Raw genomic sequence first — 10,529 nt, 5'->3', positions numbered from 1 at the left:
ATGAAATTTAACCTTTAATATATAGCAACAAATCTGCATATAATTCAAAACTGACTTCAATCTAGACAACAAAAATCACCTTAAAATTCAACATATAGAATATTTTGATAAATTTGAATACACAGCAAATCTAACCAAAAATTCAAGGAAAAAATTGTATTAGCACAAATTATCTAAAAAAAACAACAATGTAGCCCTAAAATTCAAACTCTAGGTACCAGAAAGCAAAGCGGGTCATAAAGAAATTTCGGTTCTTGCCATGTCTAACGTATTCAAAGAATACTATGCAAATATACCCAAAGTCATTTTAACATGTAATAAAAAGCTTAAAAAATAGTTAATAAGTATATATATACAATTAAAAGAGATGCAAAAAAGTTAGCATCTTTACCAGTTTAAGCTTAAAATAAACAAAACTTACAATCAAAGACAAACAATAAATAAATCCTCATAAATAATAAAAAAACTCAAAATTTTACATGAGACCGGCGTTTAGAGGCTAAAAGAATCAACCTTGAGGACAAAACTCTAGGCACTGCCACCACCTACCTTTAGTCTTTGAGATAAATATGAATGAAAATGAAAAGCATCATGGTCTTTGAGATCATAAAAGAATAAATTTTATCAATCTTTGAAGGTTAATTCAACAAATCTGTAAAAAAAAACAAACTTTTTACCTAAAACCCTAAAATTATGAAAAATAAACAACTAGATTAAATTACTCTTCAGAATTATTCTTCTTTCAAAAAATAATAGCGGCATTGTAGGCAAAAGAGGTCGAGAGAAGAAAGAGAGTAGAGACGGAAAATATCTATAAAAGGCACAAAGAAATAATCTTGAGCCAATTTACATAAATTAAAAATCAAATAATTGGTGCTTAACTTTAAGCTTCAACTTACATTTTGATAACTCGAGAGGGGAAAGACAGTCGATGGGAGGAGTTAAACCGACGATCTTCGACACTAACAACGCACCTCAGGGGATGACGCAGCCTTCGATGGCAGCCTAGTTGACGCACGGAGCTTCAAAGCGAGGAGTCACCGACAAGATTCGAGGCAACGACGAGCTTGGAGGGCAGTTGCTGAATGACAAGCTATATGGTAATCATGGTCAAATCTGAAGAGTCAACGATGAGATTCGAGAACAACTGCTGAAAACCTTATCCCTTTAGAATTCGAATTGGAGTCAAGATCTGAAGGAGGCAGAGGGGAAAGAGACGAGCCGAGAGATGACGGAAGCCGATTTCTACTTTGGCTCAGATCTGCAAGGAAGCGGCGCGCAATAGAAGCCAAAGAGAAAGCTAAAAAAAACCTAGCCCTAGAACCTAGCTATATTTATATGGCTATCATTTGTAAAAAAAATATTACATAAAAAATTATTTGTAATAAACTTCTATTAATAGGGACTACGAATTCAAACAGTAATGAACTATCGAACATCATGCCGTTAAATTCTCATTAAAAACTTTATCAAATTAAATAATTAATGAACTACCGAATCAAAATTATCTTCCGTGTTAAATTCTCATTCATTTATAAACCAAATACTAAAAATTAATTTGTTTAAAACTAACTATGAACATCGATTTTTGAACTTGCATCTGCATCATATAAACAAATATTAACCAAATATTTTTAAACCACTATATTAATTATAACAGACATGTAAAAATTATTTATAGCAGCAATACTTAATTTTAATAAACATGTTCAATATTTACATAACTATATATTAAAAAGCTGCTTGTGCACGGTCTAAATACTAGTTTAATAAAAGAGCGAACGGCAAAAAACTGTTCCCAAACAAAAAAACGCTACCGACATACTGTTAGACTCCTAGAGGAGGGGATTAGGTCTTATGCTAATCTATCGATTTTATGTCAATTAAAACTAATTAATAAATATATTCTTACCAAGATAGATACTATAATATGTTACAAGCAAGACATAAGCCAATATGAACACAGAGTCAATATCCTAACAATGAGACTATATAGTGAAATATTGCAAGGATATATTAAATATCACAAAAGATAAACAATCTAAACTAAACGATACAATTTCGTGATGCGGCCAATAAAACAATTGCAAATACATAATATTGATCACGCGAGTTCGCGACTTCCGTCCTACGTCTCCCGCTCCCCACTCCCGGGCGGAGAAATTCAACTATCACAACGCGTTTTTCTACGCTAACCGAATAACATTTTTACACCACACAATATCGATTTCAATGCTCACCGATCAACGATCACAATCTCATAATGCTAACTAACACTCCACACCTCTAAGGTGTTAGGTTTCTTCGTGGTCCTTCCTCAAGTGCTCGCGATATAACCTCTCCCTTTAGGGTCGTCCAACTGACGCCACTCCTCTTGAAGCAACTCTGTCTCTCACCACAACACTCCCTCTCGGTGTACTTAGGTGTAATACAAGTGAATCTCACAATAAAAGGTATTAATAACAAAGTGTTTGTTTCTCTACAAACGGCTATGAGAATGATTATAGCTCGCTCTCTATGGTTACACAATCCCACAACCCACAATTTTACTATGAATGCTAAATACAATAAGCCTCAATGTGTGATCCGTGTGTTAAGCAAATGAGAAATAAATCAAAACTAAACTCAATATAATTCTAGTTTAATAACAATGCGATAATTCAAATATATATATAAAAGAGCTAGGAATTAGAGTTTTAGAAAATTTCTCATATAGATCTAGGAGATCGAGGATATAGTTGGATGCCTCAAACACCAATAGACGAATCTCCTCATACGATATTGTTGAAATAGATTTCACAAAACTCAAACTCTCAAATAACCGGATCCAGATTGACGGTCGTCCACGGATAAACCCCGGCACAGGCAAAGATCCCACGCAAGCAGAAGACCGATAAACGATCTCTGTGTTTGTTTGATAAAGTTGTAAACTTTTTTTTTATTTTCATTGTGTAAGGAGATCTTATAAAAAGATTAACTTTTTATTTTATTCGAGTTTATTGTAACGACTAAAGTTATAATAGATTCGATATTAATGAAAATAGCAACTTTCGATGCAAACAAACTGGCGACCACAGTGGGAGCCAACAGCTTCGCTGCTGGAGCTATCGTGTCGCAACCTCGGATCTGCATCCCGGTTAAAGAAGTGGTCGAATACGAGTTCGACCAATTGAAGTTCGAGGAATATCTGTCATCCTCCTCCTCCAGATCCCCCGCCTCTCGCAAGCGAAGGAAGATCAAGACCCTCGTTGCTGCGGTAGCTGCACCTTGCAACACCTTTCCGGCCTCCAACGAGTCCGGATCTGCAGACCTGAACTCCTCCTCAATCAAGGAGTTGAGTACTGAAGGCGCACCAATCCTAACAAAGAGGGCACGTCAAAGGCGACGTCAATGCCTCACGCGTCAGATTGCTAAGGCTTTGGAGCCGATAGACGGAATCATCCGTTATGAGACGGATCTGAAATTCAAAGAGCATCAAGCGACCCAACAGCGAGCAGATGTCCTCCCCTCCAAACCAACGGCAAGTGAATGGATCCAAGTCAAAAGGATCCGTTCAACTCTGGAGGAACGAATCCAAAAGCGCCGCACACTGCTTGCGCACACGCGAATTCTTGCGCAAAAGGCCAAAAGGTTGCAGAGGGAAGAAGTGGAAAAAAGCCACAAAAACTGCACAAAGTTTGGAGGCCAAAGTCCAAGACGGCGACCAAAAAAATTGAGAATCGCGGGTCACTTGGATCCGACCCTCCAAATCGCGGGTCACTCGGATCCGACCCTCCACTTCGTGGGTCACTTGAATCTGACCCCCTAAATCGCGGGTCACTTGGACAAATCTGACCCGCGCCAGAGTCAAGGTAGAAGATGTTCTGCGTCTGTTTCGTCGATCCCTTTGAGTTTTGCATCACCGGTGGAGTCCCACGATAGCGTAGACTTGTCCTAATTCAAGGTGAGGATTGTTGATCGCCTGGGTCCTTTGCACGAGGATTGAGGCAAAGTTCTAATCGAAGAACGCTTGGGTCCGGTGACTAAACCCCAAACGACTCGTCGAGCTGGGGGTCGCACATGCCCTCGCTACAATTTCAAGCCTTCTTATAAAAGGAAAATTTTAGTTTCCACCCGCCTGGGGGGTGTATCCAAAACCAAGAGCCTATTGAGATCTTGCGCTCCCAAAAACGTAGTTCTAAACACGTGACTCTTGAGAATGCTAATAAAGCGGCAACTCCCCTGAAAGAAACGTATTCATCTGACGATGACAATGTTATACCAGGGGAGTCATGTCAACACACGATAGGTTGCTCTGGTCATCTAACCGATGAGTTGTACTATCGGGCTGGGGGTATGAACAAGTCTCGGAAGAGATATACCCGCGAAACAAAATCTCACTGTCCGTGCGCCGAACTTATCAGGGTAGTATTATTAGCATGTAATTGCCCCAAAACTGCTCCGCCAAGGGTCTCAGTATTCAAGAGGATCTCTAACGGAATGGCCAAGTCCAGACCAAAGCGGCTCCGTAAAAAGCGATCGGCTGTTCAAGGTGACGAACTCCCGGAAGTCACAATAAATGTGGCTGATAAGGGAAAGTCGATTTGATCTTCTAGCTCTGACCCGCTTGTATCACATCGTCTAACCCGATTACGATCAGGAACTATTAGACAAAGGGATTATCAGAGAATGCAGAGAGGGTTATCCTCGGATGATGAAGCATCGGACGCTAACTCGGCAATCGCTTCTGATAATATGGTATCCAGTCCGGGACAATCCTGCGAAGTGTTCATGATCAACACTAAGCAAATCGCCAAAATTCTTGAGGATGCTCTAACCAAGCAGAAAGAGGCATTCAAGATTGAAATGGAAATGGCTATGCAGCAGATGAAGGAAGAACATGACCGACAGATTCAGGCTCTTTCCAATCAAATTGGCGAATCCAGCCGTCACAACACTGCTAACCAAGCAGGTAGCGATTCAGATGTGAATGAACGCCTCAATGCTGAGAACCCTCCCGTTGATCAGAACACTGGGGGTAGTCCCACTGAAGACAATAACACCGGGGATGGTCCTGCCAATAGTGACAATACCAGGGGTGGCCCCGTTGTTCCTCTCACAAATCGTCCAAAGCCCGATACGAGTGACGATGAGAAAATGAAAGATCTCGAGAGCAAAATCAACGCTCTAATGTCTACTCGAGAGGTGAAGAGGACCGACATCCAATGTCTCTATCCAAGAGAGTGGGATTCAATAGCATACCCGGCGAAGTTCAACCTGATCAACTTCACGCCGTTCGACGGGAAGGGTTCGCCCACTCAGCATTTGATCTATTTTAAGTCCCACTTGGGTATGATCTCCGGTAATGAAGCCTTAATGGTTCGGTCATTCGTTGGCACCCTTCGCAGGCCCTCCTTCGATTGGTATCGTCGTCTTAAGTCCGGAAGTATTAATAATTGGGAAGACCTGGAGAGCCTATTCCTCGCTCATTTCTTTGATGATGACGCTGAGGTATCAATCAGAACACTCTTCGATGAGAAACAAGAAAACGAAGAGACAGTCGACGACTTCATCAAACGTTTCCGGAATAAGGCGATGAACTGCCGAGATCCGATCACGAAGGACTTCATCCTCCAAACATGTCATAACAACCTGTCTATTGAGATATTGGAAGTTATGGGAGTCGCACCGTCCAACACATGGAAAGAGTTGAAGATGCGCGGAGAGCAGGCTGAATGCTTCCTCAGAAGAAAACAGGCCGAGAGAAGCCAACCGATGGCTAATCCTCCGAACTCAAGCTTCGTCTCCCGTGGAAAGGGGAAAGTACCTGCAACAGCTGTTAACGCTAACCAGACATCGCAACAGCAACCCCGAAGACAACAGAAGACTTTGGGTTCGAGACTCCAAAAAGAGTACTCCTTCAAGGACGAAGACGTTCCAGCCATCTTCGAATTTCTCCTTGAAAACAACAAGATCAAGCTACCACCTATCACAAATCAGGAGGAAGCTGATAACACTGCGGATCCGAAATACTATGCATACCATAGGAGGGTCCTTTATCCCACCAAAGATTGTTTTTCTCTCAAGAATAGCATCTAAACCTTGGTGGAAGCCGGCGTCATAACGCTGGGATAAGCCAAATGAGAATAGCGAAACTCCGAAGAGTATACGAGTATAAACTGCTTCTCAATTACTCCAATAGGCATACGAGTCTAAATTGTTTCACACTTTTGACGGGAAATTCCTGGAGAATGTTACGCTAATATTCTTAAGGATAACCCGGTCATGTAACTGAATATAATGTCCGACCCAGTTCAGCAAAGGAAGCTGGGGGTGGATGATTTATATAACGGGAAGTTCCCGGAAGAATGCTACATGTAATATTCTTAGGGATAACCCGATCATTACGAACAAAGTGATAAACACTAAACTCCCACTGTGATTTCCAAACACTCTTTTGCTGAGACGAGATTCGATTACTTCGTTGGATCAATCTTCCCTCACGAAACTCCCATTCAAACTCTTACTACGTCTGTGCACTCAACACTCCCATTGTTAGAGTCCAGACATAGTACTCGGAATTTTAATCTCCCAATCATTGATAATTGTCAAACCCCTCTGTGTTAAGTATTTGCCACTTAATACTAGGAACCCTCTTTGAGTGATTTGTACGAATTAACACTCCCATTGTAATTTGTACTCCCACTCTCACTGTTCACTTGGTCAAACATTCCTACAGTTAGGACCACAGTTAAAATCCCCTCTCGATTCCTTCAATAAATGAGAGGTCCACAAATCGAGTGATCAAACCTATAAAAATTAGGGTAATCTCACACTCCCACTGTTTACCTGGTCAAACCTTCTTACAGTTAGGACCACAACCAAAATCCCCTCTTGATTCCTTCAATGAACGAGAGGTCTATTTTCAAATCGAGCGATCAAATCTTCCTACAGTTAGGATCGTCTCAAACCTCCCATTCGGTCAAACCTTCCTACAGTTAGGGCCAAAACCAAAATCCTCTCTCGATTCCTCCAATGAACGAGAGCTCCACTTTCAAATCGAGTGATCAAACCTTCTTACAGTTAGGGTCACCTCAAACTCCCGCTTGGTCAAACTTTCCTACAGTAATGACCAAAACCACAATTCACTCTCGATAAATGAGAAATCCATCTTTAGTTCGGTAATCAAACCTTCCGATAGTTAGGGTTATCCGAATCTTTTTGATTCTCGGAGTGGAGATCCCACTCTTAGTTTCACATTCTCGGATTCTTGAAGTGGAGATCCCACTTTGAGTTTTCTTTTGCAACTGGAGATAGAATATAAAATTCTTCCACTAGCTTTGGGAGATAGAATATAAAATTCTTCCTCTCCCGTATCGGGTTCGTCTTTGCCCCAAGAGAAGACACCACTTTTTCAACTCCCAAAATCCGTGCCTCACACGCACGGGGAATTTTATCCTGAATCCTGAGTAGGGATAAGTCAACACCTAACACGTGTTGCCGGTTTAGTCTTTTACCGGTTACAAAAGACACCAGAATACCAATCTGGGGAATTTTATCCCGAATCCTAAGTAGGGATAAGTCAACACCTAACACGCGTTGCCGGTCAGTCTTTTACCGTAAAAATGACAAAAGCCCACATATTCGATATTGTGACAGGTTGTTATTAATAACACCAAAATCTGTGCCTCACACGCACGGGGAATTTTATCCCGAATCCTAAGTAGGGATAAGTCAACGCCTAACACGCGTTGCCGGACAGTCTTTTACCGTAAAAAAGACAAAAGCCCACATATTCGATATTGTGGTAGGTTGTTATTAATAACACCAAAATCCGTGCCTCACACGCATGGGGAATTTTATCCCGAATCCTAAGAAGGGATAAGTCAACGTCTAACACGCGTTGCCGGTTTAGTCTTTCACCGTTTGAAGAAGACACCAGAATCTGAGTCTGGGGACTTTTATCCCGAAACCTAAGTAGGGATAAGTCAGCGTCTAACACGCGTTGCCGGGTAGTCTATTTCACGTGAGAAAGACGAAGTCTACGTATTCAATATCGTAGCACTAAAAGAGTTAACTTTTTTATCATAACGTCACATGCGGAACGGACTTAAACAATTTGCATGCTAGCCCGACTCAAACGGTAGTCGGTAAAGGCTCATCAAACCCGTTAATGGCTGAGGGTTTGCCAAAAATCCTATATACGCGAAAGTCACTGATGCACCAGCCCCATTAGTTGGTCTCGTGACTTGGACATCCAATAAGTTCGGGATAAGATCCATACATACAGATGAATCAACTTTAATAGTTGGTCCTGCAGCCCAACATTTGGGACCGCCACGCTCCAATGTCTTAAGAGCTTAAACTGTGTTAACGCCGATCAACGCGTTACGACAAAAGTCAACGCCGCACAACGCGTTACAGTAAATATTGATGCCAGTCAACGCATCGGCGATCTCGCCAAAATAAGGCAAAAGATGACTCCAAGGATTTTAATTACAATCAGATATGAATTCCCGATGGAGATGATCAGTTCAAAGTCAACTCAATGGCACGAGCTAAGTTCAGAAAGTTACACACCAATCTCGGTTCAAGATTTCGACAGCGGTCAGATGATAAACGCAGCACCGGAAGAACTTCATCTATTCGACGAAACAATGAATAGATTGAAGACTGAAGATGTTAAGAATTGAGATAGTTCAAGGTCACTCTACGAAATTGAGGAGATGGCGTATCTTATCCAAAGCATTATAGACTCCTCAATAAAAGAATGAGTTTGAAATACTTTGGAGGGGGTATCTGTAGGCGTCTAAAAATGCCTATGGGTGTCCGCACACAGCTCAAGACGGAGAGAAGACGATGAACGTCGTTATCTGAGTCTAAGAGAATTATCTGACGTTGACAAGCGCCTGAAGCGAAACAGAAAACCGAGTGGCCTGCACGATTATCAATCAGCTCGTGCGCGTCGGTCAACACGCGCGTGTCAATCAGCTCGCGCGCACCAATCAACGCGCGTCCAACAATCAGTTCGTGCGTGTCGGTCAACACGCGTGCATCAATCAACACGCGTGTATATCAACCAACGCGATTTCGACAGTCAATCCTGCAATGAAGCAGGCAAGTCAACAAGACGGTCAAACACGTAAAACGGTGGAAAATACATGTCCCGGAAGAGTCAAAAAAACCAAAAGAAAGTGTCAGGCTTCGGAACCCGCGCCGATACGGGACAGCCGAAACCGACCCGCACCAGCGCGGGTCGGCCGAAACCGACCCGCACCAGCGTGGGTCGGCTTTGGCCGACCCGCGGCTGGGCGCGGCGGGTTTCGCGGGTCGGCAAGCCGACGCCGCGGTTGGGGCGAGTCGGTGAGTGGCCAAGGCCGACCTGCGGGGTCGGCCCGAGCCGAACCGCGCCGCGCCGCGGGTCAGATTTCTCACCGGGGCGCCTTTTTGACAGCCCCTGTTCGGTTTTTGACGGTTTTCTCGGATTTGTTGGGTTGCCTAAGCATGCCCACTGATCTGATAGTCGAATCCCGCAAAGCGCTGTTAATCAATTAATTAACTGAAGATAAGGAAGGAAATCATCTCATTCTTATCGTCCAAAATAAGCCGCTTCCGAAACTTATAATACGAGCTCAGGTTGTTATTTCTCGGGGGAATTAATTATCAAGAGGAGGAAGGTGCTGTCGATTGAGAGTGCAGGGAGCACGAATTGTTAGCCGAAGCAAAATCAGATCCGGTGAAGCTTCGGCACAAAGGAGAAGCGTTCGACAGATCCGAGCCCGTTCCCGTCCATTCCTCGAGATATAGGCCTTGGTCTAAATCTCGAGAAAGTTCTGATTTCGGCTTGATCGTCTCAGCACTTCAATCGTCGTGAAGCGCGAAGTTCCTGCCGCCGAATTTTCATTAAGCGACCCCCGGATCCAGATCGTGTCCGCCGCACGGATAAACCGCCGGCATTGCAAGATCACACCGCAAGGCAGAAGACGATAACATCTATGCGTTTTGTTTGATAAAGTTGTACTAACTTTTTTTTCTTATTTTCATTGTGTAAGGAGATCTTATAAAAAGATCAACTGTTTAGTTTATTCGAGTTTATTGTAACACTAAATTGTAATAGAATTCGATAGGCAAAATGAAAACAGTAACTTCGACGGCAGGAACAATTACGTGTCGTAGGTAGAACGATCTAGCGATGTTCTGTGGTCATTTGATCAAATAATCCAGACGTGCTGAAGGGCGGATTCTAAAACAACTGCAGAAGCTGTTAGTAAGTCAGGAGCATTACTGATAAAAAGTATCTGATATGAAATGTTCCATATAGCTCTCTACCATTGGCAAAAATATCAAAATATTATTTTAAAGCATTAATAAATGTAACAGTTAAATATTGTTCAATTTAAAAAAACTTTTCTCAGATGATTTAGAATCAGATCCATGGCTACGCAGTTAGCGCCTGCTATTGATTAATTACCTATCAAATTTTTACGCTTTGCCCCGGCTTGAAACTGCGCTTAGAAGCAGAAGCAAGTAGATTGATGTGTAGCTTACAG

The sequence above is a fragment of the Asparagus officinalis genome, chromosome 7 (genome assembly GCF_001876935.1).
Source record: "Asparagus officinalis chromosome 7, Aspof.V1, whole genome shotgun sequence".
Classification (NCBI taxonomy): Eukaryota; Viridiplantae; Streptophyta; class Magnoliopsida; order Asparagales; family Asparagaceae; genus Asparagus; species Asparagus officinalis.
This window is presented reverse-complemented; position numbering follows the sequence as displayed.